Source organism: Leuciscus leuciscus (assembly GCF_965113295.1).
Source record: "Leuciscus leuciscus genome assembly, chromosome: 18".
NCBI lineage: Eukaryota > Metazoa > Chordata > Actinopteri > Cypriniformes > Leuciscidae > Leuciscus > Leuciscus leuciscus.
In genome coordinates, this window is record NC_138742.1 from 9443705 (window position 1) to 9450627 (window position 6923).

Sequence of the window (6923 nt, forward strand, 5' to 3'; positions counted from 1 at the left end):
GACCAAATAATACCAGCTTGCCACATCCGAGCTGTTTCCGAACGTATCCTGTCTTCTACTGTTATAATGTGCATATTCAAAGTGAATGACATGCACCGGCCAAGCCTCTCTCTGTGAAGGAATTGCATGCATGTTCACCTCTTCGTGACTTTATAACTGGAGGCTGGTGAAAACTCCAGTGTGGTACATGTTAGCTTTCATTATGATTTGAATGCATCACTCTTCTCAGAGGGGATGCTCGCTCTGATAACCTGATCTCTCTTTGGTGACCCTCCCACCAAGCTGTGGGATCTTGGCTATGGGAGATCATATCATTGGCTGATTTTGACCTCTGACAGAGCCCTGGCATGGTGACTTGTGGCCCGGGTTTAACCCTAGAGGACCGTCGGGCCTAATTATTTCTCATCTCTGAGCCCTGAAAATGCCAGGAGTGAGACGTTGCTGACAGGTGACTGTCACCACTGGCGGGAAGGTCATTGCTGTTAATGCAGAGCGGGCCTGTCTCAGATGATTGGTTAAGGCCTGGTAATCTATGCACTTGCGTACACCTCTTACTTTATCACAGGGGAACACACCAGAGAGGAGGCCAAATGAAAAGCACTCTGGCCTAGAAAGTATAGGCTTGTGCGACATTCAGAATTGAATTAGGAATGGATTTTAAATGAGGTAGCAAAAAATATGCTAATTAGAATTCGAAGTTGAAAGTAAGGACGTAGAATTAAAATGAATGAAGATATTAAAGCAGAACTCGGCAACTCTAGCGAACTCTAGTCACTTCTTCGCTGATTTTCCCTTTTGTTGTCGCATGTTTTCCCCACGAGCTCCCCCTACAGCTGTGGGGGGGCGTATATTTCACAACAAGGTCGTAAAAACTCACTTGCGGCGGCCTCCTCCCCCTCTCTACCGCTTCTCATGTGCGTTTGTTTTGATCGGAGCAAGCCAACTGTATCGCGTGGAGCTATGTCTACCGAGGTGGGTAATCTGGTGATACATCATACGTGCGTGTGTGTTTATGTCGAATTGCCGTAAAGCAATTCGTGTTTCGCGCTCGTTCTCGTTCTAGTTCTCGCTTCTCACGAGACTTCCAATTTCTATCTTGCCGGGACGGTAGTCCCCAAGTTGCAAGGTTGGTTTTCCGCCTGGGAACGCTGGGGGGAGCTGGGAAAGTCACCAATATCACCAGAACAGGTTGTTTAACCATCCAAATGATTTCTAGACAGTTTTATTAAGTTAAAAAAGTTACCAAGTTCTCCTTTAACATGATTCTAATTTTATCTAAAAAAGCAAAGTTTGTCAAGACAAATCTGAATATTGAAATGACCGTGTTTTGAAAAAAGTTGAAAAGTCCATTTTGAAGTTTGAAGGTTTATAGGCCTAAGATAGACTGGATAAACCCAGCCTGATCTGCCGGCAATTTGATTTCGCCCTGTACATTTATCTTGAATCCTGTACATTTATCTCTGCTGCTTCCTTTACAAATTTGCGGGAACCAATCACAAACTGGCTTATCCACCTGGCGCACTATTGGCGGGTTTAATCCAATCCAATTCCAGAGCCATTATGGCTCTGTCCAATTCCTCTCGACGATGCTCAATGGCTCCTTTAGTTTAGCAAACAGATCGCTCGAGTGGGTGTAAATACCACTAACTTTCATGTTTTTTTTGCATAACCTGCAAAAATCGCTTGCTTCCATTGCTGCTTCTTTAAATTGCTGATCAACACGTTTGGTTACACGTTTCCTGCCTGGAGTTTTCGCGTCGCTCTGCAAAGTACGTCACCCGGATCAATGGTCTGATTGGTTGAAGGACTATCCAATTGCGTACAGAGTCATTTGAGCTATGCCCGTAGATCACGCCTCTTGTGCAGTAGAAAATACATAGCAGACTCCCCAGACCAATGTTCAATCTTAAAAGATTGAGCTTGGTCTGGTGATGGCCAGACTAGGCCGTAGACTGACAGACAGATAGATAGACAGACAGATAGATAGACATGGATAGATAGATAGATAGATAGATAGATAGATAGATAGATAGATAGATAGATAGATAGAGATTGATTGATTGATTGATTGATCCATACATAGATTGATGGATTGATACAGATTGATGGATGGATGGATGGATAGATGGATAGATAGATTGATAAATACATTGAAAGATTGATACATAGATTGATTAATTGATACATGACTGGATGGATGGCTAATGATATAGGCTGGATTAGCATCTTCAAGGTCATGGGTTTGATCCCAAGGTTGGCATGAACTGAAAAACGTGAATGCAGTGTCATATGGATTACAGCATCTGCCAAATGCAACAAAAAAAGAAGTATATTTATAGACAGACAGATAGATAGACATGGATAGATAGATAGATAGATAGATAGATAGATAGATAGATAGATAGATAGATAGATAGATAGATAGATAGAGATTGATTGATTGATTGATTGATTGATTGATTGATTGACTGATTGATCCATACATAGATTGATGGATTGATACAGATTGATGGATGGATGGATAGATGGATAGATGGATAGATGGATAGATAGATTGATAAATACATTGAAAGATTGATACATAGATTGATTAATTGATACATGACTGGATGGATGGCTAATGATATAGGCTGGATTAGCATCTTCAAGGTCATGGGTTTGATTCCCAGGGTTGGCATGAACTGAAAAACGTGAATGCAGTGTCATATGGATTACAGCATCTGCCAAATGCAACAAAAAAAGAAGTATATTTATAGACAGACAGACAAAAAGAAAGGCTGACAGGGAAATACAAACAGAGTAAGAAAGAGCAATACAGAAAAAATGAGTGATAGAGGGAGACCGACAGGGAAGATGAAGCCATTGATAACATCAACAGCAGTAATTGATTGAGCACATTGCTGACAGGGTGATTGTTTAAACTTGCAGTGGTGCATTTTACTCAAGCGGCAGCAAGATGACTCTGATAACAAAGCACGCCAAGCACTTTCAGAGAGTTTTTAGACTTGGTCACTTCATGTGTTTTTACTAATAGCTATCTAATCATGAAAACACCAATTGCTCTCCAAGATGCATTTGAGACAGATGCGAGAGGTGGAGGCGGTTAGAGACGGGTACAAGATGCAGTCAAGTGTAAATGCTTCTGTTTGTTAATTAATCCAAACAGAAGTCCCGAATGGTTTAGGTTCAGTCCATACAGTCCGCACGTGAGCGAGCAATCATGGATGAGACACATGGATTGAGCAACTGCAAATCTCAAACATCATTTGCCATATGGGATTTTTTTTTATTAATTTTTTTAGCCCACAATTTGCATTACCACTGAAATTAACTGTTGTATTTGCATATAGCGTAATTTGATAGATAGATTGATTGATTGATTGATTGATTGATTTATTGATACATGGATGCATGGATGGATGGATGGATGGATGGATGGATGGATAGATTTATTTGATCAAAATACAGTAAAAACAGTAATACTGTGAAATTTTTTACAATTTAAAATATATTTTAAAATATAATATATTCCTGTGATGCAAAGCTGTATTTTCAGCACTATTACTCCAGTCTTCAGTGTCACATAATCCTCAGAGATCATTCTAATATGCTGATTTGTTGAAAAAATTCTTACCATCATCAAAGTTGTGCTGGTTAATATTTTCAGTATTCTTTAATGAATAGAAAATTCAAAAGAACATTAGAACATTTGAAATGGAAATGTTTAATAATAAATGCATTATACTGTCACTGTTGATCAGTTTAATGTGTTCCTGCTTAAACAAACAAACAAAACAAATTTTAAGGACCCCAAAACTTTTGAACTATAATTTTCCTTTTTCCTTATTTTTTTTATTTTAAGTTTAAGTTTAAGTTAAAGAAAAGCTTCAGGGTTTTTTGGAAATATGAGTTTTAGGGGTACAACAGTGGATACTTTTGTCACTGGGGCAGTAGCCTTTAAAGGACATCTTTGTACCTTTTTCTTTTTTACCTCTAAAAGGTGCCATACCTTAATGGCCGTTTACACAACACTGACAATGTAAAAACGGAAAACTTTTTATGCTATTTGGCCATTCATTTACACGACAATGGTGTTTTGGGGACCTCAAAATGCAACCTTTTGAAAACGATACCGTTATCGTCTGCATGTGTAAACTATAAAAACATGAATGTGTGAAAACGGTGATGTTATGCACATGCATGCTACATGTTCAGTCTATAGGCGTAATGTTTCTTTATGAAGTGACATCACCAACTACTGGCCTGGCATGAATAATACAGCGTTTTTATGGTTTTTGTGGATCCGTTTGAAGGGGATCGTTTTGACAACGTTGTCGTCTGTACGCAAAAAAAGAAAAAAAAAATCTGTTTTTAGTAAGTCATTATCATGTAAACGTACTCTTAGAGTAACAATACATATCTTGAGGTACTACTATGAACCTTTAAATAAGATACAAAGATGTCCTTTTAAGGGTAGCCTACTGCCCCAGTGAAAAAACTGTAAAATTTGAGTAAATTGTTTCTAAGAGTATATCAGAATCATTGTAAGAAGCTGAACTCATACCTTTCACTTTTTCTCTTCAGGCGTTTTTAAAAAATGCATTGATCATGAATATCTGTCATTGTATTATTCCAAGTATTTCATGTTGAATTGAAACTTGCATTACATTCTTTCAATGACAGTTTCAGTGTTCTCTAATGAACTACTCATTTTATTATCTTCAAGTAGACAACAATATGGAGTGTCGCCACTTCTAACAAAACTGTTGTTTTTTGGCACAAAAACAGAGTACATAGTGACCAGGTGTGTGTTAATGGGATGCACTGCTGATTCTTACAATCACACAGAGATCCCAGCAGGCATGTGCAGAAACCGCTCTGTCGCATTTACCCCGTGTACTTCGTTTAGTGTAGTGTATGGCTGTAAGAATACGAATGCTTCCGGTCTTCACTTCCTTCTTGAGCCCAGCAGGCAGCAGCCCAAACAAAGTGACAATAAGCCATCTGTCATACGAGCGTAGACGGCTGCACTGTCTCCAGTGCCTCCAGAGCTCCTTACTGGGAGACATTAGCAGGGTTAAACAGTCGGTAGGAAGGAAAACTCGTCACTGCACAGCCATATGCCTCTTCTCCTCAATTGCACAGTGAAAGAAAGCTTGTCGGAAATCCTTGAAGATGTTTTGGTTTTGGTGTCAAGACCCGAGAACCGCTTTTCTGAAAATCATCAGGTGTCGATTCCTGTGGAAACCTGCAATTGGATTAATCCTAAACATCAGAGCGTATGTTATGGTAATTGTTTTGTAGGAACCCTCATCAAGTTTGTGAGGCTTCTCATCTGTGTGACAGTCATCAGCCTTTTTTTTTTTCTCCATTTAATGTCACCAATCACCTTTAGCTAGAGCGTATTTAAAAAGCCATTGATCTTTATAATGCAGTGCTTTAATATGACAGTAACAGTTGTACGTGATGCAGGAAGTCAAATTGTGGAGATTGATGAGGGCTGGCAGGTGAATTATAATCCATCTACCTGAGTGATGCCTGCGCTGTGTTCCATACCAGCAGGCCAACAAATAAATAAAACCCACAAAGGTGACACTAGGAATTGATACTTAACAATCCCTCTGAGCAACAAGCACTAGGAGCAGCTTTGACTGAGAGGAAAACTCCCCTGGAGAGACAGAGAGCGAGAGAGAAATGGCAAAGCTGGGAAGGTTAATGGAAAAGAATGAACTGGATTTGCCAAAGGTCACACATACAGAGTCAGCACCTTGTTTATGATTAGAAGAGGTCTGAACTCAGCTTGTGTTTGAGCCGCTTAATAAAACGCTTTAAATGACTATTGATTCATGCTTCGGAAGAGGACTATGAATCTCTATGTAGTGATTACCTATGTAAGCATAAGGTCCAGCGTTTTTAAATCCTTAATGAGAGTCATACGGTAAAAGTGTGGTCACAGAGGTTGATCTTCTCCTTTTTAATTGGTAAGAGGGCCTATATTTCATTATAATAAATAATGTTGTATCTTCTAATTTCTAAAATTGTAGTCGGCCAAGAGATGTTTGAAGACAAATTGAGAATTTTAATGGCCAGTGGACCATCTCTTATGCAAATTGACTGTAGAATTAATTGATTCGATCCAATTTCCAGATCCTTAACTAGATTGTGGGATTACTAACTAAATCTGGAATGTGATGTATGTGTGGTGTCCTGTGGGCCGCGTTGTGCAGGGCCTTTCTGATGATTTTTCAAAAATTCCCAGGATGAACTTATTTGGAGCGTATGCCGTAATCTCATTCGGGATGTGAATATGATGAACAACTGATGGGAGTCTGTTAGTGCACTCAGTCTAGGTTAGTTCTGTGGATCAATGCGTGACCCTATTGGAGGGAAAAAATGGGAATTTGGAAGAACTGACCTTTAGATGAAAAGAAATGGACTGAGATACTAATGAAAAGAAAGCAATATCCAGTTAGACTGGTAAAATTGCAAGGTGTATAAGTGTAATTAGTTGATGTCAATAATGAGGTTGCATAGTTGTAATGATGATTTCCTCGTGGGGATATTGATGCTGAGAGCTTGCTCAGAAACTGTGGCATGGTGTGCTTTTGTTTAGATCTGTGCACCTCAGTATTCACCACACTAACCTCAGTTTTTTGTTGTATTTCTTAATTAAACTCACATTTTTGGTTGATACGCCATTATACATTAAAACAGAAACTTGTTTTCATTATAAATGTACAGTAGTAATGTGAACTATTTACACAAAGGAAATTAAAGTTGTAGTATTATTGATGGATGATATATTGGTGCCATATCAATTGGTTACGAGTCGATTTTTCAGAATTTGTTCATATTGGCTGATATTGAATACTTTAATGTGCATGCTTGTTTTTATGCATGCCACATTGGCCACCCATTTTTAA